At 40.5% G+C, this 24,308-nt stretch overlaps 1 pseudogene across 1 annotated transcript; it reads right to left on the bottom strand.

The window, feature by feature from the left end:
• Window positions 1-9,485: 9,485 nt before the first annotated feature.
• Window positions 9,486-10,456, bottom strand: LOC308511230 (malate dehydrogenase, mitochondrial-like; annotated as a pseudogene). The gene has a single exon. The product of its transcript is annotated as a malate dehydrogenase, mitochondrial-like (transcript).
• Between the last annotated feature and the right edge of the window lie 13,852 nt (window positions 10,457-24,308).

Genomic DNA, 24,308 nt, shown 5'->3' on the forward strand with positions numbered 1-24,308 from the left:
GCCCCTCCCCGGTAGTGGGAGGCGGTGCCGAGTGGGGCGGGGCGGCGTCAGGCTTTGGCTCTCAACTCCAGGCACCACTAGATGGAAGCTGGCGCCTGCCCCGCCCCTGTCCGATGCGTGCGGAGCGGGTCCCTATTCTCTGCCCCTGGCGCGCGCAGAGCGATTCCTCTTCCACGCTTCCGCGCGCAGAACCAGCAGGAACACCCCCCCCCTCCCTCCCGCCCCCACCAGCACCAGCTGCGCGGGGCAATTCGTCGATACAGCCTGGCCCCCTGGCCCCGCCCCTGGCCAAGAGGGCTGCAGGGTCGCCTAGCTTCCCATCCCCATCCCCCGCCATCACGTGGGTTTTCCTTTCTTAGCAAGTTGGGTGGGTCCTTTTCTGGAAGGCTTCAGCTGAGGAATCCTAGGTTTCCTGGGCTGTAGTCTTTGGACCAAGGAGAGGTCTCTCAGTGATGGAGCAAAGCCACCCCCATCCCCTCCCCACTACCGCCCGTCAATTTCTTATCCTGGGGGATTTGGAGGAAGGAGGAGAAAGGTGATAACAGGTATTTTGTCCTCTCTTTTCAAACCCAGGAGGGACCCTGTCTCAGAGCCAGTAATCCCCCACTTTTCCCTATTTCCTAACTTTCCCTCTAAAACTGCTGCTTCTTCTATTCTCGGGACTCGCTTTCTTTCACGCCCCCTATGAAGGGCGATTGCTCAGGGGATGCAGGCGTTAAAATGGGATTGAAAGCTCCTGCAAAATGTGAAGTAAGCCTTGCTTGCTTACCTGCTGCTCTGTTCTTTGGTTTGGTATTGACTGAAACCGTTATTCTTTGGACTTTGGACAATTCCAAGTTGGATCTAAATCCCTCCCTGGGCATAAACCTGTTCTTGTACACCTCAAGACTTAGCCCAGGGCCTGGCATAGAAAGAGTGTCATATCTTTAAGTGCTCAATCTACACCTATGTATTGAGCACCTACTGTGCTCTCCGGGCTAAGGATTCAGCCATATATGACCTTGCCCCTGTTCTTGAGGAAAGGCTCTATTTTCTTATCTATACCTGAGGAATAAACACCCCTTGGAATTGAATTTGTAACTCTGTAATTAACTAGGTCAGCTTGTGATTGGTGGGTCATCTGTCTTTTGCATCTCTTTGACTGTTTTCCATTTTTCCTGTAACAGTTTGTTGAATAGTAGATCACTGGGGGTGGGGGTGTTCCCAGACCTTTCATCATCTGGAAAATTGGTAAGAAACCCAAAATAGTGGTTAAGATCTGAAGAAGGGAATAAATACCTTCTCTCTTTTCATGAAACACAGCCCTTGACACTATAAGATTTCATAGTTTTTGTTAACAACCATTTCCTTCTAACCACATCTTTCCATGGGGCTGATCACATTTTGACCCAAGCAACATTTTGAATGTAAGAAACAATCAGTGTCAAGTGACTTGCGAATAAGAACCAACCCAAGGTGAAATAAAAAACCCATGGTTTTCTTATATTTGGAAATTAGAGAACTGGTAACTTTCCCCTACCTGCCAATCATGATATTTGTTGCCATTAATAAAGAATGCCTAGAGCACTCTGAGCTCCTTAACCTCTGACTTCTTGGCCTCCCAACCTCCCAAGGAGGAAGAAGCTTAAGTGCTTCTCCTTGAAAATGGTTCCTAGTGGAACACTGAAAATTTACAAAACCAAGATGATTAATAGGGATGACCAGGCTTGTGATGGTTTTCTTTTACCTGGATTTATGTTCATGGGCTTATAATGTACTTTTGAAAATAATGTTTAAGGAAATTTTTTGACTGTGCCCTCTAAGTTATAAATAAATATTTTTCGTCAAGTTCTACCACCTGCCCTTTAATAAATTCCATTTCTAGTCAGCTGATGTTTTTTTCTTTATCTTTGTTCCCTCTAATTTGGGCCTTCTTGCCATAGCTGGTGTGGCTCAATGGACAGAGTGTCAGCCTGGGGTCTGAAGGGTCACAGGTTTGATTCCTTTCAAGAATACTTACTTAAGTTGCAGACTCCATCCCAGGCCCCGGTAGGGGCAGGTGTGGTGATGTGTCTCTCATATCGATGTTTCTCTCTGCCTCTCCCCATCCTTTCCACTCTCTCTAAAAATCAATGGGAAATAATATCCTTGGTGAGGATTTAAAACATAAATAATTTGGGCTTTCTTCCTCCTCCACCCTCACTCTAGCCACCTCTGTACTTGTTTCACTTCATTTTTCTGGCTTGTTCTCAATGGCTTACTTGAGTGACTCCATCCTTCTTTGTACTACCTACAAACTTGTCTGTGTACTGTCTCCAAAATCAGAAAAATAAGCCATTTTAACAACAAAAAAACAAATTGTCCTAAAAGTTTCCATTCTTCTGTCAATTGTTTCTAGAATTTGCACAACATAATATAGATTAGCTATCTTTAATCCTAACTTTCAAAAAATGAAAAGCTCTCAAGACAAAAGTTTTTTTTTTCTTTTCATAAGTTTGTATCAAACCAATTTCAAATTTATCTGAGGCTATTTATTTATTTTTTATCCCACTTAGTGTGACTAAATAGCCACACACCCTGTTGGATGTTGTCTCACAATATGTGTACCATAGTATCCTTCAAAAATCTGAAAACATCTGAATTCCTTAAAACAACCGACCCCAAATTTTGGAGATAAGAGATTGTGGACCTGCATTCATGCTAAAGATGGAAAAAGTAGGGGGCATTTCAACAATTACTAAACATTGAATGAAAACCTACAAAACATTATCTGGCTGGAAGTGGACTGGGAGGTGACAAATAAGGTGTGTGTGTGTGTGTGTGTGTGTGTGTGTGTGTAGGAAAAAGGTAGAAATAAGGATTGAAATAGACCAATATCTGAGAAATAGTAAGGGAAAAAGAGTTCCTAGCTCAAGATAATGTATTTGAGATCTCTTAGAAACAATGACTCTGTTGGCCCTGCACTATAGTGTCACACAAAGGCCAGAGACCCCCTTTTCACCTGAGCCTAACATAGGGCAGCATGTCACAACAGTCACCCTTATCCATGGACCTCCAGGTATCAAAGGCTAGGGGCCCTAAATCTATCCCACAGTATAAGAGCTCCATGAAATTGAAAATTTGAGTCACAGAACACTGATGTGTGAATCTATATGAGTTGTGCAGCTAAGGACAGGCAGGAAGGAGTCATTCCCTAGACCAGCCGTGGGCAAACTACAGCCTGCGGGCCGGATTCGGCCCGTTTGAAATGAATAAAACTAAAAAAATAAATACATAAAAAAATAAGACCATACCCTTTTATGTAATGATGTTTACTTTGTATTTATATTAGTTCACACAAACACTCCATCCATGCTTTTGTTCCGGCCCTTTGGTCCAGTTTAAGAACCCACCGTGGCCCTCGAGTCAAAAAGTTTGCCCACCCCTGCCCTAGACCCTGTAGTAAAGGAAGAAATCAGCCCTATGCTTGAATCAATCAAGCCAGAAAATGGGGCAGCGATGTGAAAGGTGAGGTTGGATGGAATTGACTGGAAAACTCATCAGAAAAGTACAAATGTGTCATGATGAGACGTAGATGGTATAAAGGAGATGGGGAGGGGAAGCATGTTCCAGACTGTGAAGGTCTCTTAAGAGAATAAAGAGGAGTAAATGCCATGCTGTCTGCTCACAGTCTGTCAGCAAGGGCACCATCTCTACATTTGCTTAGCAGTTGAGATGTATGACTACTAAAGTTCAGTGGTTTGGGAAAAATCAGAGGGGACTTATTCAGTTAGGGACTAAACAGGGATAATTTACTGTTTTCAGGAATGAGCCAAGCAATCTCATACATTGTTCAAGTCACCAATCTTGTCATTGTCACAGCAGCCTCTGGTCAATGTCAATCTTCTACCCATTATTTAGATACACAGTGGGAAGTTTTCTCTAGTTATTCTGAATCCAGGTCACCATCCATATAGAGAAGGTTCCCTCCCTCACAGACAAGCCATTTTGTTTTGCTCTTTGAGTTCTGCTTTTCTTCCCAGATCCTAGAAAGGTCTTCCTACACTGCAGACTTTCAGCACTGGGATGGCATCAGACACACACTGGTTAGAACTGTCTACTCTTGGAGAGGAAGAAATAAGAATGGATGGGAAAACATTGATGAAATAATCATTAAAAGATTATAAATATCCATCAACTTTTTTTCAATGTAACAGATAAGGTTGGCAAAATACATTATAAGTTAGAAACAAAGAATACTTCAGTGGTTTGCTCTCTTTATTCCATTTTTGAGGTCTATGCTAGAAAGATTCTGATGAGAGCGAAACCATGCTATAATGAGGCTTGCCTGCTATTTATGATAATCATGTCCAAGAGAGATCCAGGTTATGGTATATTGGGTATTGCATTATTGAGATTTCTTGTTGCATTGCTCTTGGCTTAGAAATATCACAAATAATTGTGACTGATATTTGCTATTTCTGCTTTTTTTTTAAGAAAAAAAGAACATTGATGAAAATAAAGACTCCCACCTTCAAAAAACTAAATCTGATCATTTCCTAATGTGTTTTCCAATTTAAAAATGTATGATATTATTGAATCAGTTACATTTAAGTCAGTAGTAGCACATTCACGATTCACATTATGTGTTGATGTTTTGACTTCAAGGTAATTGTTTCACAGTAGTACCTATAATTTACTCGCCCACAAAGAAAGAAAATAAATCATAAAAGTGAAAACACAAGAGGTCAGTGGAGTTGAAGGATGATTAGTTTTAAATAAATATGTTTATTGTAATGAAAGAAGTATGAATTAGATGCCCGGGAGGTAGGAATACAGGGGAAATTAGAATATTCCCAGTGGGACTAAATTTAAGTGCCTTTTCCATCTTTTTCAAGCCTCTATTTCCTTAATAACAGTCACTTATAGGATCAGATCTTCCTTCATATTTATATTTTATCTGTATTTACTTACAGCTTTGTGGAGTATAAGCATTTCAAGCACCTCATGACTACATTTAAATTTTTCATTTCTTTGTTTCTACAATTATAAATTGAAGCTTTTGGTTACTCTGAAGCAAGTGAACACCTACCAACATATTCTCATCCTGATAGCATTTCAGTTATCCTTGATAACCATCAGCATGATACATCATTTCTACATCTCTCCTGGTGTGCGCCACAGTTGAGGGTTGATTTGAAATGGGGAGGGGGGGGGGGCGGAGAGGGAAGCCTGAGAAATGGTTACCGTGAGTAACTGATTTGTTTGGTAGGGTGAGCAGGTTTACCTTATGCTTGGAACTTGAAGCTGATTAGTATTAAATCATGACTTAGCTGTTCACTTCAACACAAGCCAAGGGAAGTTAGAGCAGAGATTGAATCATGGCCATCAGGAATCACTATGGATAATTGTTCACCCTTTCCGTCACTCTTTTTGGAGCTCATTAGCTAAGCCTCCTCTGTTACTTTAGATTTTACTCTAAAGCCATCTTTGTTCACTTCTTGGTGAGTTTTCAAAGAGACTTTTACCCTTGGACATTTGAATGAAGACAATTGTGACTTGGCAGAAAAATTCTGATAAATGCCTGCATAGAACACCCTGCCCCCACCCCCTTGCCAAATTAGACAGCAATATGGTCAGTTTCTGATCTCAAAAATAGTTTCATCCAAGATGATTGGCACTGTTGTAATCTCTCCCATGTGTTCATTTTTTATAATATAGACAAGTCTCAAACTGTGGCTGGAAGCCCTTCCCAGTGTTCTCCTGATAGGGACTATGCCTGCAGTGTAAGAAAGTTCTCTTTCATTAGCAAGTGTGGGCCCCTCCTTTCTTTGTGGCCTGAAGGATTCACATTATCAATGGGGAAAAGTGAACCCCAAATTTATACATCTCAAATATAGGGATGGCTCAAAGTTAATTGAAGGAAAGGCTAACATTTTTAAAAAGGATTAAGTAGAAAGGGTACCTGGAGCAATTTATACTCACACTTCCAAGGAAAAGAATGCAGTTAAGCAATTTCTCTCTGGAATTTCCAAAAGGTGGTCTTAAATGTCAGCAATGCTAGGGAACTGAGGCTAGTGGAAAAATGATCCTCTTAGGAACTGTATTTCAATGTAGCTCTCACCTCTAGATTTCACCTTTTAAAATTTGTCTGTAAAGTGAGTCAGTAGTATTGTGTGATTTGTCAGCAGTCTGTCAAATTTGAATGTCAGCTAATTTAGGTCCAAACAAATAAAGGTGGAAATAACAGAACGATATGAAGATCAGTGTTGTTTGTCATTCCCTGAATCTTTTTCTTTCAACTTTTTCTTAGCCTACTGTTTCACATGCCCCCCAGAGATTACAATCCTATATAATAAAGAGGTAATATGCAAATTGACTGTCACTCTGCCACAAAGATAGCGGTGCCCACAGAGGAGGCAGGCTTTCCGTTCACACAAGATGGCTGCACCCACAGCGGAGGCTGAGTTCCCATAATGAGCCTTAACAAGTAATCAGCAGGGACCTGAGGCTGCACCCCGCCCCCCAAGGGGCTTGACAGGGGACCTCAGGCCATGCTCCCTGCCCAGGAGGGCTTGACAGAGGACTTGAGGCCAGGCCCCCTGCCCCGGCGCCAGGCCAGGGGACCTCAGGCCATGCCCCTGACCCAGTGCCAGGCCGGTAGACCTCAGGCTGCATCCCCTGCCTGGCGGGGCTTAACAAGGGAACTCAGGCTGTGCCCCCCACCCCGGCACCAGGCCATGGGACCTGAGGCCAGGCCCCCTGCCCTGACACCAGGCTGGGAGACCTGAGGCCATGCCCCCCACCCAGCAGTGCTTGACGGAAGACCTCAAAGTGTGCCCCCTACCCCGGTACTGGGCTGAGGGACCTCAGGCTGCTCTGTCCGCCCTAGAGCCAAGCTGGGGGACCTCAGGCTGTGCTCCCTTCCTGGTGGGGCTTGACAGGGGACCTCAGGCTGCACCCCTGCCTGGCAGGGCTTGACCAGGGACCTGAGGCTATGCTCCCCACCTGGCGGGGTTTGACAAGGATGGGACTGGCTGGGTCTGGATCTAGCCCAATTGGGGGGGCGGCTGGGTCTGGGTCTCACATGATTTCGAGGCTCACATGGGTGGGCGGGGACTTGACTCTGGGTCCCATGATGTGCCCCAGACTCTGACAGGAGGAAGATTTTCATATGCATTTTACCGATTTTCTTTCATCTCTGACACTTCTATTATAGAGAAAGGGCAAATTGCAATATTAAAATATATCCTCTAATTAATCCCCTTTTAATGTGCACGAATTTTGTGCACCAGGCCACTAGTAATTCTATAAACATGAGTAAAAGGGGATTCTATCTGCCCCAAATTAAAATGTCCTTTGTAAAAGTCAATCTAGGAAACTTGAAAATCTTAGGAGATGTTAAAGGAAAATCACCATGAAGATCTTGAAATAAGTTATATTTGGTTTTGTCTGGTTTATTACTTGAGAAAGTTTTGGTGCTAAGGGCTCTTTGATAAACAAGACCAGGGATTGCTTTTGATTTGGCCAGACCATGGCTAAGATACTCACTCTGGAACCTACTGACTGTATGGATCTGGGCATGCTATTAACCTCAGTTCTCTCCTTTATAAAATGGGATGATACCTACATGTTCGAGTTGGTGTGAGGATTCATGAGGTAATTTATATAATGTGCAATGCCTGGCATATGGTAAGCACTAATTATAATTATTTTATTACTAGAGGCCTGGTGCATGATATTCGTGCATGGGGAGGGTGTCCCTCAGCCCGGCCTGCACTCTCTCACAATCCGGGACCGCTGGCTCCTAATCACTCACCTGCCTGCCTGATCATCCCTAACACCTCTGCCTGCCTGCCTGATCGCCCCTATCTTGCCCCCCCTGCCGGCCTGATTGCCCCTAAGTACCTCTGCCTTGGACCCCAGCCTAAGCCACAGTCTGGCCTCCCTCTGCAGGAGGTGACCTGGTGGGTCAGGGTAAGGCGCCATCCCCATTACCCCACTGCTGCTGCCACTGCCAGCCTGAGCCTGGGCCCTTTGCAGCTACCCATGGCTACCTGAGCCTGGGACCTACACAGCTGGCCTGGGGCCCACAGATCCCTCCTGCCACCATGCCCAGGTGGCCCAGGGCCCACAGACCCTTCTCACCACCATGCTATGGAGGCCTGGGGCCCACCAACCCTTCCCACTGCCGCACCTTGGTGGCCTGGGGCCCACAGATCCCTCCCGCTGCCATGCCCCAGCGTCCTGGGGTCCACAGATCCCTCCTGCCACCATGCCCCAGTGGCCCGGGGCCCACTGTTCAGTCATTTGTCCAGTTGTGACAGACCCTGGCTCTTTATATATTAGGATTATAATCCAGGTATCAGCTAGTCCCTGGGGGATTTAGGTAAACTTTGTTTGCATCTAATTCCATGATTCTTCAGAGTCTAAAATCCTTGCTGCTTCTGTTCTTCTCTTTAAGGGGTTCTACAACTAGTAAAATGCTCAATTCTACCCCTAACCAACCTAGATACAATGTCAGCTCTTTCACCAATTTCCAGGAAAATAATCAAATAGCACTATATAGTTTTGAATTACTACACTTTCTAAATACTTGATAACTCCTGAGGAAGGGGTACTACAGAGAAAGAGTAAGCCTTCCAGGTCTTGGTTGCCTAATCAGAACCTGCATTTATCCTCTGTTCTCTCTCTGTAAGTCCCATCCCTCCTTCCTCTCCCCATCTGCTCATTTAGTAGATTCCATCCCTACTGCTCTCAATCCTTGCTACATGAAGGATGCCAGGAATACTGGATTCACCTGAGAGTTCACTAGAAATGCAGATCCCTGACGTGTCCCCAGACCTACTGAATTAGAATATTTTGTTTAACAGATCCAGATCCATACTGATTCATGTGCAAGTTAAACTTTAGGAAGCATCTGAGCTACGTCATCTTCTCAGGCCTCTCAGGACTCACTTCTACTGCAAGTAGCTATATCAAAGCAGGTGCTAAGAGATTTTAAAAGTCTCAACTTTCTTCCTTACTCTTCATACATTGTGTGGTGACCAAGACAATGCTGTTTCTTTCATGCCTACTTATCATCAGGCTCAAGTTGCCACTGATTTTGGTCCCATTAGCAAGAATTAATCAGCGTCGTGTACCTTAACTGGCATCAGTGTATTTTCTTCCTTCCTTCCTTCCTTCCTTCCTTCCTTCCTTCCTTCCTTCCTTCCTTTCCTTCCTTCCTTCCTTCCTTCCTTCCTTCCTTCCTTCCTTCCTTCCTTCCTTCCTTCCTCTCCCCCCCCTCTCTCTCTCTCTCTCTCTCTCTCTCTCTCTCTCTTTCTTTCTCTTTCTTTTTTTTAGAGAAAATCAAAGCCTGTGTTTATTGAGGCACTGGTGAACTGACCTACAATTTGGAAGAGATGGTAATGTGAATACAGTACTCATCATCAAAGCAAATTGAGATACAAAGATATCTGAAATGACATTATAGTGACATGATGCTTTATTAAGTTAAGGAAATGAATTGCTCACTAACTGCTTTCTCATTTAATGATCTTTCCAAACTCTTCTCCTTTCTTGATTGAGGTTTTCAGCTCAGGAATGACTGCAGCTATCATCTTCTCTTTGAAAGGGATGATGTTGCCAATGCTTACATTCTTCTTGATGCCCTTTCCCCCCAATAGCTTTGGTGTGGAGAAATAGGGACAGTGCATTTCTTGGGACTTAACAAAGGAACATTCAACAGCTTCTTCCTTTCTGTTGAATGCATCCACCAGGGAAAATATATGGACAGGGTGGCAGAGCCTGCTCCAGCTTTAGCCTTGACCACCACAATTCTGGCCAGTGAAGGTTGTCAGCTGGTCCTGAGAAAAGTCCACCTTGGCAATGCACTGAGTGATCAGGGGATGATAGTATTTCCAGCATGATTGTCAAAGACAGGAACATTGACTCCAGCTGGATCCAAACCTTTTAGTTCTGCGATGAAAGTGTTGGCTCTGACATCGTCCAGGGTTGTCACCCCAGAGGTCTTATTGGTGTTGTACACTCCATGTTTCTTGAAACCTTATGATGTGATGGGATGGTGAAGTTACCTGGATTTGAAATGATGCAGATCACAGCCTCAAGGCAATGCTGGGCACAGGCAGCAGTCAAGGTGACCACAATTGTATCATTGGTGTTGAACAGGTCATCCCATGTCATGTCTGGGACTCCAGCTGGAATTACCACCAATCACAACCTTTGAGGCAGTTTGCCAGCTTCTCAGGTCTAAGGTAGCCTTTCACAGTCACTCTGGTCTCTATGTGGCTCAGATCGGTGGCCACTCCTGGTATATGAGCAATATTGTAGAGCTTCAGGCAGCTCACCAAAGGGCTATTGTTCAGGAGAAGCGAAAAGGGCTGCCCAATTCCTCCAGAGCCCTGGGCACAACTATTTTAGCATTGCTCTGGCGGCCTAGGTGCTGAAGCTGTGGCAGAGAGTGGCGCCAGCTTGGCAAGGCAAGAGCAGAGAGCATGGCTGGGGCAGGTGGAACTCGGACCAGCAAGCAAAGGTGCTAGAGGTGGGCAAGTGACTACAATGATATTTCCCTACTACACTCCACATGGTCTCACAGGCATCAGTATATTCTTGGCACAATAGTTCTAAATCACCTTGTTTTGTTTTGCTTCCACTTCTCAGGTCTATGATTCTCAGTGCAGTAGCAAGATTCTGAAGGTGTGTTAACTGACTGATAAAGACAAATGGTGATGCCTCTTCAAGTATACCTTATAAAACAACTTTTAAGACGGGAACACTGAGTGACCCCTGGCTTCTTGTGAATTTACTTTGAGATATTTATGCAGTTTCACAATACATAAGTAAACTACTAGGGATCTCAAAGTAAAAGGCAGAAGTTCAATTATGCAAGCCATATTTAATGTTTACTCTTTAGACTCCTTTTAAATTCCTTATCTTGAGCCAACCCAGTTATTAGATTTTGGAAACTTATATGTAGTCTTCTTAATTGACAAATTGACAAACAAAAAGTAGTGTGCCAGTGAACAATGTTGAGAATATAAAATACCTGTGGAAGCAAAATAAGCTAAAGATGGCATTTGAAAAGTTGATCCAGGGGACATGATGTATAGGGAGAGTGGGTACAGGATTATCAGTATGATGGAGAAAACACTAAAGTGGAAGACAATAAAATTTACTTTAAAAATCTCAATAAAATTATACGTATATGTATAGTTGGCAAGTCAGAAGAAAAAATAAAAATATAAAGAAATAAAAGTTATTGATTACAACAGTTGACAATTAAGACTGAAGGACATGCTAGTAACCCTTGCAGGAACCAATTTTTCATAGCTAACATAGAATCAGGGTGATTGACACCACCATTCTATGTTTTGACATCATTGCCCTACTGTGTAAAGCTGTGATTTTTAATAACCCTTTATTGTTTCTTGACAAGTTATTACCAATTTTGATAAAGCAAGACATATAAAGCAAATTCCTAAACACATTCAGAGAAGTACATTTTTTTGCAATATAGTGTCCTATTCAATATCTATTAAATTTTTTCTCAAAATGTTTTCAATTATATTACCAATTCACTGTCACTTTCATTTTAATCTCTGGACCCTTCTTTGATCATACATTTTAATACTTTGTGTGTGTCCATGATGGAGAGTCCACATTTTGTGTGTTGTGTGTGCTTTGGGTGTTGTTGTTGTTGTTAATCCTCACCTGAGGATATTTTTTCCATTGTGTTTTACAGAGAGTGAAAGGAGGGATGGAGGGGGAGGGAGAGAAAGACAGAGAGAGAAACATCCATGTGAGAGAGAGACAGCAATTGGTTGCCTCCTACACACACCTCGACTGGGGCCAGGGTTGGAACCTGACTGGGAATTGAACTCAAGACCCTTCAGGGCACGGGAAAATGCTCTAAGCACTGAGCTACGCTGGCCAGGGCAGTGTTTTTAATGTATTTTTTCATTGACTGAAATGATCTGTGCTGCTGTTGCTCAGGCCTTTTCCTAGAGTACGTTCCTTTTTTTTTTTTTTTTTTTTTTTTGAAACAAGCTTCCTTTGAGGAGAAAACCTAAATCTGGTTTTCATTCTTTGCTCAAGTTTCTGAGTGCAGGATCAAATAATGTAAGAAAAATAAATACATTAAATTTGTGTTTTGGAGTCAGCAAAACTAAAATAAAAATCATCTAAAGGGTGTAGTTTTATTGATAGACCCGCCACAAAATATTTTCAGTTATTCCATGCTTCTTAACTCAACTTTCATTTGTCATATCCTTTTCAATTCAGTGTTTTCCTGATGATTTTCAATGTATACTCCTGTTTCCTAGTGCTATTGAAAGAAACAGAGACAGAGAGAGATAAAAACAGCTAAAAAGCATTTCTTAAGTATGTATACATTTTCCCATTTAAAAAATCTTACTTTTATTCTATTTATGTTGTTGTCATATTCATTCTCTCACATGATCCACATTCTGACCTTCTCACTTTTTGGAATAAGCAAGCTGTGGACCAAATTGTCTGAAAACACACACACACACAGTCCATACTGTATTACTTGTATGGCATTGAATCATCATGAATATCCTTGTCTCTCTTCAAGAAATATGTGAAAATGTTTTTCCCTGGATATGAACAATTTCACCAAACTGAAAACTCTTCATATTTTGAGATAGTGCCCCTACTGTCATTTTACTTTTGCCATTACCAAGCCAGACCCATGCCAACCAGCTAGTTATCAAACCTAAATTTAGGACCCAGGTCTGACCAACTAAGTGTTCTAAGGGAACAACTAGGCCAGTTATTAAAACTCTGCAGTGTTCTGCAAAATCCAGATATGAAATTACCGAATCTGTACTGAAAAATGTTTACTTTGTCCTTGATATCTGTTCTCAGTTAGACTTCTTTACTATTGAAGCTAAGCATTTGTGCCTTTGTCACCATTCCATTTGTTTTCATTCTTCCAAATGGTTTTCCAACCATGCCTGAGTTTCTCAGCATACCTGCGAATACTGTAATGTATAGTCTTGTAAGATGTTTCTTGCCTTCCAATAATACCTTCTGAGAAGTATCAGGACAAATGTAAAATAGCAGATTATGTACATAAATGAGGATAGTTTGACGGTAATCATTAATAGCCCTTTAAATGGAAAGAGATCAACAGTAGAGAAATTGCTTTAGATTAAGCTAGAGTTGACTATATTTTGAATAATGTATTTGACAATGACTCCATAAGAATATAAAGTTTAGAAAAGCATTGTATAGAAAAAAAATAAAGCCTGCATGGAAACAGCCAAGATATGTGGATACTAAAGAATGAAGAATTGAAAATGATTCTACCATTTATGGTAACCCATGTATTTAAAAAAAAAAAAAAACACACATATATTCAAAAGGCAACTTACAGAAAGTAGAATGGTGATTGCCAGAGGCTGGGGGGTAAGGGAGAAATGGGGAGTTATTGTTTAATGGATTTAGAGCAGGGGTCCTCACACTTTTTAAACAAGGGGCCAGTTCACTGTCCCTCAGACCGTTGGAAGGCCGGACTATAGTTTAAAAAAAAAACTATGAACAATTTCCTATGCACACTGCACATATCTTATTTTGAAGTAAAAAAAAAAAATGGGAACAAATACAATATTTAAAATGAAGAATAAGTAAAGTTAAATCAACAAACTTACCAGTATTTCAATGGGAGCTATGGGCCTGCTTTTGGCTAATGAGATGGTCAATGTCCGGTTCCATATTTGTCACTGCTAGTCGTAACAAGTGATGCAAGTGTGCATCAGTTAGTCTAGATCTGGTTGGAGATTTCAGATGTTTCATTCTGGAAAAAGGCTCTCCTAACTTAAAAAAAAAAAAAAGGCCCTACTAACTGCAAAATAATAAAAAAAAAATAGACCTCCTAACTTCAAAAAAAAAAAATAATAAATCCTAACTTGTTCTTACCTCGGTCCTCAGGCAGCAGCAGGCTCTGCACAGGCAAGCTCATGACTCATCCGATCACACCCGAGACTGAGAGGAGGAGTCGAGGAGAGACAGAGAGAAGGAGGGGAGTCGGAGGTTGCTGCGCACATTCCACACATGCGCACTGCAGGCCCGGGATGAGCCGGCTGCTAAGCAACAGGCAGCGGTGGCAAAAACACCCAGTGGGCTAGATAAATGTTTTCGGCAGGCCGCATGTGGCCCATGGGCCATAGTTTGAGGACCCCTGGTTTAGAGTTTCAGTTTTACAAGATGAAAAGAGTTCTAGAGATTGATGGTGGTGATGGTAGCACAACATTATGAAGGCATTTAATTCCACTGAAATGTAGTACATTTAAAAACGGTTAAAATGATAAATTTTGTGTGCATTCTATATAATAAAAGGCTAATAAAAGGCTAATATGCAAATTGACTGAACGGTGGAACGACCACTCACTATGCCATCACTGACCATCAGGGGGCAGATGCTCAATGCAGGAGCTGCCCCCTGGTGGTCAGTGCACTCTCACAGGGGTAGTGCTGCTCACATGGCTGAGTGCAGCGGCGGTGGCGGGAGCCTCTCCCACCTCCACGGGAGTGCTAAGGATGTCCGACTGACGGCTTAGGCCCATGGGGGAGCAGGCCTAAGCCATCAGTCAGACATCCCCTGAGGGATCCTGGACTGCGAGACCATAATAAAGATGGAAGAAATAAAAGGCAACTTAATTTTTGTCCTTCCCCCCAAGGTCTCTTTAAACATTTTTTGTACAGGGATAATCTTCTTCTCTTCTTCCACTCTTCACTGAAATCTCTTACAGAGCTCATGGGTATCTGTTCATTCACTTTCAGGTTAATGAAGAGTTCCGTGGTCAATCTAGGTGGCAAATGTAATCTCAATTCAGCAATCAGAATGTCCAGATGTAATATATATATATATATATATATATATATATATATATATATATATATATTGCAAAACTCCAAACTTCATTTAGCATTAAAACTTTTTTGTAGCCCAGGTTTGATTCAGGTTAGATATATATAGTTGTTCTTTTTTAAAAAGGTCTATATTTATATTGTTGATCAGGCTGTTGAACAGATATTGAACTGGTCCTATGTTATATTCTTTGAAATTTTAATAGTTGAAAGAGGGAGTCTCTATCATCCTCACTCTGGCATCCCAAAATCTGTTCTATTTGTTACTTTATTTAAATTTGAGGCAAGGCAACTTCCATTATAAGACCTTGTTACATGTACTGTCACATATGACCAAAAGGTTGGGAAAGAGAGAGAATACTGTGGACATCACTCAGATATCTGGTCAAGGACTATCAGTCAGGGACTTACTATTGTAACACACATGTATTAATGACCTAGTGCAACTGTGGGCAAACTACGGCCCGCGGGCCGGATCCGTCCCATTTGAAATGAATAAAACTAAAAAAACAAAAAAAAGACCATACCCTTTTATGTAATGATATTTACTTTGAATTTATATTAGTTCACACAAACACTCCATCCATGCTTTTGTTCCGGCCCTCCGGTCCAGTTCAAGAACCCATTGTGGCCCTAGAGTCAAAAGGTTGCCCACCCCTGACCTAGTGTGTAAGAGATGTTAGTAGCTCCAAATCAGATTTCATTGCACATAATTTTCTTAATATTATTATTAGCTATAATTTTTTAGTTCCTACCAACTGCTAGATTTTTCTAAGTGCTTAACACATACTTTTAAAATTTATTAAATGAATATATCTCACAAAGAGATAGGTACCAGCACTGCTTTCCAGATGAGGTAACTGCGTTGTATAAAGTTAAGTCACTTATCTAAGGCCACACAAGTAAAAAGGCTGAGATTTATGTCTTATGACATCTGAAGTTGATAGAACATTCAGATTGCTTTACTGTTGCCAACTAATGTTTGTTTTTTTTGTTTTTTTTTTGTTTTTTTTTTTTTGTTTTTTTTTTTTACAATGGGGCCTAAAGCTGTCTGATACCTAGAGAATCAGATGACAAACATGACTTATTGCCTTTTGTGTTATTCCTCCTAGTAGACTGCAACCCAGGACTGATCACCCATTCACCATTTCCCCCCACTGGCATTGCTAATAGCCTTTCTCTCCACGTGGAGACCCAGTCTTTCAGACTAAGCATTATTTATATTTAAAAAAAAAAACACACACAACAAACTCATATTGTGTAGAGTATAATACAAACCAAAAATTTGTAAGAGTACTCTATTAACCAGGGATGAATGAAGGCATTTTCACTAAAAGATAGTAAATATAGGGACACCTGTGTTTCCTAGTTCAGATTTCTTTTGTACTATCATATTTTATATGCCATTTTAATGTAATATCATCTCATATAAGAAGCCTATTTCTACTCAACCAACTAACCAATTTAACTACCACTTTTCACTGTCTCTGTAAAGGAAGCCAACTGATGTCCAGTGACTATTCAAGACTCAGGCTAGTAGGCTACTCAACTGTAAGCCCACTCCCATGGGGAGATGAATGTGTACCAAGAACTGTTTGTGTTTATTATGATACCTATTAACAGTGCTTGTGCATATTCCAGTAATTGTCAAATTAAATGTGGGAGAAGAAATGGTAAAAAAATTGGAAATAATCAGACAAAAATCTGGATACAGTCCAAATCCAGAACAGCTCTTAAGTATCTAAGTTCTCTTTGGTTTTCAAATGAAACCCCTCCCCTATTGGATAAATATTTATTAACTAGAGTACGGGTGCATGGATTCGTGCAACGGTGGGGTCCCTCAGCCTGGCCTGTGGGGATCATGCCTAAACCAGGTCTCCAACATCCCCCAAGGGGTTCCGGATTGCAAGAGGATGGTTCTCAGGTGACACACCCCATAATCGGCCTCCCTCCTCTTTGGGTACGGGGTGTGGGTGAAGCAGATTTGGGGCCAAAAGTGCCTCAGCAGCAACCTAACCCATGGCTGATTCCATGAAGAATCAGGCTCCCTCCTCTACTGGTTGGAGCATCTACCCCCTGGTGGTCATTGTGTGTCATAGTTACCAGGCAAACAGTCAGACACTCACTTAGGTTTTTATATATATAGATGAAAGAGATTAAGAGACTTCCATTAATGGACTCTTATTCAAAGGAAGTATCTTGGGCCTATATCACAAGATTGGTAAATAGGTGCTCAATCTCTGAGTAAGTCTTATTTTACTTTGAAGAATAAGGACTGAGAATGTGAGTGTGACATTAAGAACACACACACACACACACACACACACAACCATAAAGTTGAGAACCTAGGTCAGGTACCCTTTTGTCCCATAAAGGATCTAAACCACCTCAGGCTTTACCTCAGCAGTGGACAAGAAACCATCACATGTTGGAGAACCAGAGTCCAACTGTGACTCCTTATGGCAACAACACAATGGTGTTAGAACTAGGCTCTCTAGCTCTCTGTGTAGATAGATTTTGGAAGAATTGATTTCTTTATACCAAGTAAATTCTCCTTTTCTTAATTAGTGCAAGCTAAAGTCCTAAAAAAAAGAATAAATTGGAATACTGCTAATAAGGATGTGGGGTTTTAAGAAATCAATTTGAAAAATAAAAGAAATATGACTCTGGTTACACCCCAATCTTTTGTTAAAGGTTATAAACATTAAACCCCAATTTAGGAAATATTGTTAGCTTGAAAATAAAATCATCTAGTTATCTTTCCAAGACTAGAAATAAAGTTATTTAATGTTCATTTATGCAAATGCAAAAATACTATGGATTTAGATAAACAGTGGTTTGTACAAAAAGGCATTATAGTATCTGCATTTAATTTAAGGTTATTTCCTTACTTTTTGTTCATCCAATAATTTCACTTATATGTAAATATCCTAGAAAAAGTCTTCATAGTTTTAATATTAACTTTCTTATTTTGATATTGCAATTGGACCAATATTTGCTCCATCCAGGTTAGTTGTTTTTTGCATCACAAAAATAAAAATTATTAAGTTCCATTTTACTTAAAAAAAACTAAGCTAAAGCATATGCATATGCCCCTTCCTCCCTCATAACATTGCAGGACAGGTTCTTAATCTGAGCCAGAGCATTACTTGTCCATGGGCAGTGCAAAGATTCAGATAAAGGAAGAATACAAGAAGCTACTTTCTGGGGAGAAGCCAGGTAGACCACATAAATACATTTTTAATCCTAAGGTGCCAGAACAAGAAGTAAAATCCAGGTATATGGCAGCCAGATAGAACTGTGGGAATGAGATGATATCTAGGAGGTTCACAGAAGAGAGGGGAGAGGTAAAATGGAAAAAAAAATTATCTGAGGAGAAGCAGTAGCTCCATAGACCTTTATAAGGTGTTCAAGGCCTCACACTATTTAGGAGGGAACTTTCCTTGGCTCTCCCCTGGTCTGAAAGGCTATGGGTAATTTCTCAGCTAAAAACGTACAGTTTCCATTGGGTTTGTGTATATTATTCTAACTTTATGAAAACACTGCCTGGTATGGGTGAGGTGGAAATGGGTATAGAAGCATGGATAGGTGGGTCCTTAGTGGGGATTTTGTCCAAATCACCATATGGTAAATATTGTAAATATTTACCCTTACTGCAGAGAGGAAGGTCTACTCCTGACACAGTCCACCTCTGAGCAAACTGCCAATCATAAAACAATTTTCCTCACAATCACATTTTTATTATGAAATACAGCATATTTACAGAAGGAAAGCATATCAATTTAACCAATAACAATTAAATAAGCAATCATGTACCCAACACCAAATTTAGAATACAATATTAACACCTCAGAGCTCCCTATATCAACTGTTTTATTATCTATTTATGTGATCACAGGTTTTTCCCTCCTATATACTCTTTCTAAAAAAATATATTTTATTGATTTCAGAGAGAGGAAGGGAGAGGGAGAGAAGGATAGAAACATCAATGATGAGAGAGAATCATTGATCAGCTGCCTCCTGCACACTCCCTATTAGGGATTGAACCCACAACCTGGGCATGTGCCCTGACCAGGAATCAAACCATGACCTGTTGGTTCATAGATTGACACTCAACCACTGAGCAACACTGGCCAGGCTCCCTCCTATAAACTCTTAATCTAGTGAATTTATTAATATTTTTATTAACATTAAAATATTTCCTGGGATAATACCAATCTACACTAATAAAAGACAAAGATGCTAATTGACGGTACCTTTGCTATGCCCCAAGCCATGCCCACCAGCCAATCAGAGCAACTATATGCAAATTAACCCAACCAAGATGGCAGCCGGCAGCCCCAGAGCTGGAGCAAGCAGGAGGCTTGGTTGCCCGGGAGATGGAGGAAGCCAAGCTTCCCGCCTACCCTGAGATGGCTGTGGCCTCTGCTGAAGGCAACAAAGTTTCAATTATAGAAGACAAATAAATCCCAGATACCTGCTTCCAGCCAGCCTCCACTAGGAGCTTGGGTGGCTGGGGGTTGTGGCCAGCCTGAAAACAGCCATCAGCCCCTCACCCAGGCTGGTCAGGCACTCCTATATAATAAAAGGGTAATATGCAAATTGACCTTAACAGCAGGACTGGGAATGACTGGTCACTATGACACACACTGGCCACCAGGGGGCAGATGTTCAATGCAGGAGCTACCCCCTGGTGGTCAGTGCGCTCCCACAGGGGGAGCTCTGTTCAGCCACAAGCCAGGCTGACGGCTGCCAGTACAGCAGTGGTGGTGGGAGCCTCTCCCGCCTCCTCAGCAGCGCTAAGGATGTCCAACTGTGGCTTAGGCCTGCTCCCCGCTGGCAAATGGACATCCCCTGAGGGCTCCTGGGCTGCCAGACGGATGTCTGACTGCCAGCTTAGGCCCAATCCCCCAGGGAGTGGGCCTAAGTCAGCAGGTGGTCATCCCCTGAGGGGTCCCAGACTGCGAGAGGGCACAGGCCGGGCTGAGGGACCCCCCCAAGTGCACAAATTTTTGTGCACTGGGCCTCTAGTTTGTTAATAATTGTGTGTGTGTGTGTGTGTGTTTCAAAAAGACTATACAGTGGGGCCTTGACTTACGAGTGTCCTGACTAATGAGTTTTTCGAGATACAAACCATCTCTCAGCCAATTTTTTGCTTTGAGTTGTGAGTTAAAATTTGGGTTACGAGCCAGCTTCAGATACCCCACCACTAGTTGGTTGCAGCGAACGTCACAGTGAACTCCACAACATCAGCCCAGCATCACATGTCTCACTCGTTCACTTCTTGATTTGACATACGAGTAATTTGAGTTATGAGCTCTGTCACAGAATGAATTAAACTTGTAAGTCAAGGACCCACTGTACTAAGGTTGTTGGTAGATTGATTATGAGTAGTGCATCCATATTCATGAAATGTGCCTAGAACTTTCCATACTATACGCTTTGGAAGGAAGTCACCATAGACAGTCCACAATTAATGAGTGGAGATTTATGCTCCCCTTCCTTAAGGGAGGAGTATTTACATAAATTATTTGGACTTCTTCTGCACGGGAGACTTGTTTCTTCTCCCTTAATTGTTTATCTAATCACTTATTTATTTCACTGTGGACTTGGGGATATTTATTTTATACTTTGGGTTACAGTTCAAGTGTTGTCTTCTGTGTTCCTTTGGCGTATCCAGATCATTGAGCTATTTTGATTTGTTTTGCATGTTTTTTTTCAAACACTTCCTTTATTTCTGGCATTACAAGATGCCCCAGGCTCACTGTGTATATTTCCCATGCCAGTCCTAGAATCAGCCATTTCCCCATGGAACCCAGTCCTATAACTTTTAATACATTATTTTTAAAAAGTTACTATTAAAGTTATTATGTCATCATCAAATAAATTGAAGGAAGTATTCATTACTTTTCTCTACTAGAAAAGTTGATTTGGAATTCTTTGTTATTTCATGTTTTCTTGAACTTCCCTCCAAAGCCACCAATTCTAGCATTTTTTTTTTTGTAGGATATTTAAACTATTGATTTGGAATTTTAATAGTTCTCTATTCTTTCTAATTGAACCAGTTTAGGCAGGTTGCATTCTGGATTTTTTTTCTATTTCATCTAATATTTTAAATTTATTAACAAAATTATTCATAACATCATTTTATCTTTTAATTATTATAGTATCTTTAGTTATATAATTTCTTTCATCCCTAATATTGTCTATTTTGTCTTCTGTATTTTATTTGTTAATATTAGCAGAAATGTCTGCAAGTTATTAGTCTTTACAAATAATTGTTTATGGGGCTTTGTTGGGTTCTTTTGATTCTATTTTATTTATTTATGATCTTTATTATTTACTCCCTAATATTTTGAGGAGGTTTATTATACTGTGCTTTTTAATTTCTTAGGTTGGAGGGCTGGTTAATTATTTTTAAATGACTCTTCTTTTCTAATAAATATACTGAAGGCTATAAAAGTTTCTCTAAGTACTACTTTAGTTATATCCTACACTTTTGATATGTAATTTAGTTTGAAATATTTTATAATTTCATTATGATTTTTTTCTGACTCAAGGGTTATGTAAAAAGTGATTTTAAATTTCCAAATTCATTCATTCTTATTATATACAGACAAAATACCAAAACTAATCTAGTTACTAGTGATATAACGATAAATAAAACAATAAAAACTATAGACCCTAAGAGTTTACATTCTCATGAAAGAAGACAGATGATAAAATCTGTCATATTTTATTTTTAATTTAAAATTTATCTTTCTTGTTGAAAGTATTACAGATGTGCCCCTTTTTCCACCATTGACCCCCTCCACCCAACCACCCCCCCCCCCAGGCCTTTACCGCACTACTGTCTGTGTCCATGGATTATTTATTTTTTAATTGAATTTATTGTATGACATAGATTAATAAAATTATACAGGTCTTAGGTATACAATTTCACAGTACATCTGTATATTGTATTGTGTGTTTATCACTCCATCAAGTCTCCTTCCATCACCATTTATCCCCCCTTTATCTTCTTCAACCGCCTCAACCAGCCTTTCCCTCTAGTAATCTCCATACTTTTGTCTGTGCCATGAGTATTTAGATGGTGTGAAATGATTTAGAGAAAAATCAAGTCAGAATAAATGATAGAGAATGAGTTATGAATAGGGTGTTGAAGACCTCAGTAAAAAATAACATTTATAAAAGGACCTAAAGGACCTGAAGGAGTCAGTGAGTGTTCAGATAACTGCATGAAGGATCCTGGCAGAAGAAACAGCAAGTGAATAGTTCAGAGGTTGAGTCATTCTTCATGTGTTAATTGGACAGTAGAGGAAAGTATACCTGGAGCATACTGAATGAGGGAAGGGAGAGGAGATGAGATTGGAGACAAAAGTTTGATGGAGGGCTAGGTGTGTAGGCTTTGTGAGTTACTGTAATGATAATGGATTTAGACTTACTTTCACTTGTAGCAGGATGTGAAGCCATTGGAGAAATCTGAAGAGAGGTATGACGTATCCAAGTTAGGTTTTTCCAGGATCACTCTGGTTGTAAAGTTGAGTATAGAAGGAATAGGGACAAAGGGGAAGCAAGAAAAGAAAAGAATAAGTATTGCCATTTACTTTGTAGATTAGAATATGGTCAGTTTTCATAATGTTCCTCAAGTTCTTGCAGAAAACATTCCCTAGTCATTGTATGCAATATTACATATACATTCATTAGACCAAACTTATTCATTGTGGTGTTCAAATCTTCTACATTCTTGCTAAGTTTTTACCTGTTTGTCCCTTTAGTCACTACAGATATGCGTTAAAGTCTTCCAATGTGAGAATTTTTGTAATTTCCCATTAATTCTGTCAATTTGGGCTTTATATAGTTTGAGGCTATATTATTAAGCCCATATGAGTTAAGAAGTATTATCTTCTGGCAAACTGAAACTTTTGATCACTATGTAGAACTCTCTTTATCCTCAGTAATTCAATACTAGGAAATGGGACAGATGCTATGACAGAGAGATGGATAAAACATAATTCCTGTACTACTTTCTAATTTATCCCCAGTCATTGATTTACATTTTGATAATCATAGAAAATGTAGTTAAAATCTTATGGCATTTGATTATCAAAAATCAGAATCTTTTATAAAATACTGATAATATAAGCTCCTTGATAAGGGAAGTTTATTTTCTATTAAGAGTTTAGATTAAAAGAAGAACAATATATTATCTCTCTATTCAAGGAGCTTTTTGTTAATGTATAAAAATGCAACTCATTTGTATGTGTTGACATTGTGTCCTGCAACTTTGTTAATTCATTTATTAGTTTTAACAGTTTTCTTTGTGTGTATGTGTAGAGTCTTTAGGGTTTCTAACATACTAGTATAAGATCATGTCATCTGAAAACAGTTGATTTAATGGTTTTGAAATGCCTAATTTTCAGGGAACCTAATACCACAGCATTCATTGTAAAAGTTTATCTCGGATCAATTGAGAGTGATTTTTTCTATTGTTCTATCCAGGGAAAGAAGTACATTGAGCTTTAATTTTTTTTTTTTATTATTAGTTAAGGTATTACAAATGTGTCCTCATCCCCCCCATTAACCCCCAACCTCCCCCCCACACACAAACTCATGCTCCCATCCCCCCGTTGTCCATGTCCATTGGTTTGGCTTATATACATGTATACAAGTCCTTCGGTTGATCTCTTCCCCTTACCCCTGCCCTCCCCTACTTTCCTTCTGGGGATTGATAGCCTGATCGCTGTTTCTCAGTCTTTGGGTCTGTCCCTTTTCATCAGTCTATGTTGTTCTCTATAATCCACAAATGAGTGAGATCATGTGGTATTTATCTTTCTCTGACTGGCTTATTTCACTTAGCATAATGCTCTCCAGTCCCATCCAAGCTGTTGCAAAAGGCAAGAGTTCCTTTTTTTTTACCGCAGCATAGTATTCCATTGTGTATATGTACCACAGTTTTCTAATCCACTCATCTGCTGATGGGCACTTAGGCTGTTTCCAAATCTTAGCTATGGTGAATTGTGCTGCTATGAACATAGGGGTGCATATATCCTTTCTAATTGGCGTTTCTGGTTTCTTGGGATATATTCCTAGTAGTGGGATCACTGGGTCAAATGGGAGTTCCATTTTTAGTCTTCTGAGGTAGCTCCATACTGTTCTCCACAGTGGCTGCACCAGTCTGCATTCCCACCAGCACTGCAGAAGGGTTCCTTTTTCTCCACATCCTCTCCAACACTTGTTGTTTGTTGATTTGTTGATGATAGCCATTCTGACAGGTGTGAGATGATAACGCATTGTCGTTTTGATTTGCATCTCTCGTATAATTAGTGACTTTGAGCAGGTTTTCATATGTCTTTCGGCCTTCTGTATGTCCTCTTTCGAAAAGTGTCTATCTAGGTCCGTTGCCCATTTTTTTATTGGATTGTTTATCTTCCTTTTGTTAAGTTTCATGAGATCCC

This window comes from Myotis nattereri, assembly GCF_964212035.1.
Source record: "Myotis nattereri genome assembly, chromosome: X".
Taxonomy (NCBI): domain Eukaryota; kingdom Metazoa; phylum Chordata; class Mammalia; order Chiroptera; family Vespertilionidae; genus Myotis; species Myotis nattereri.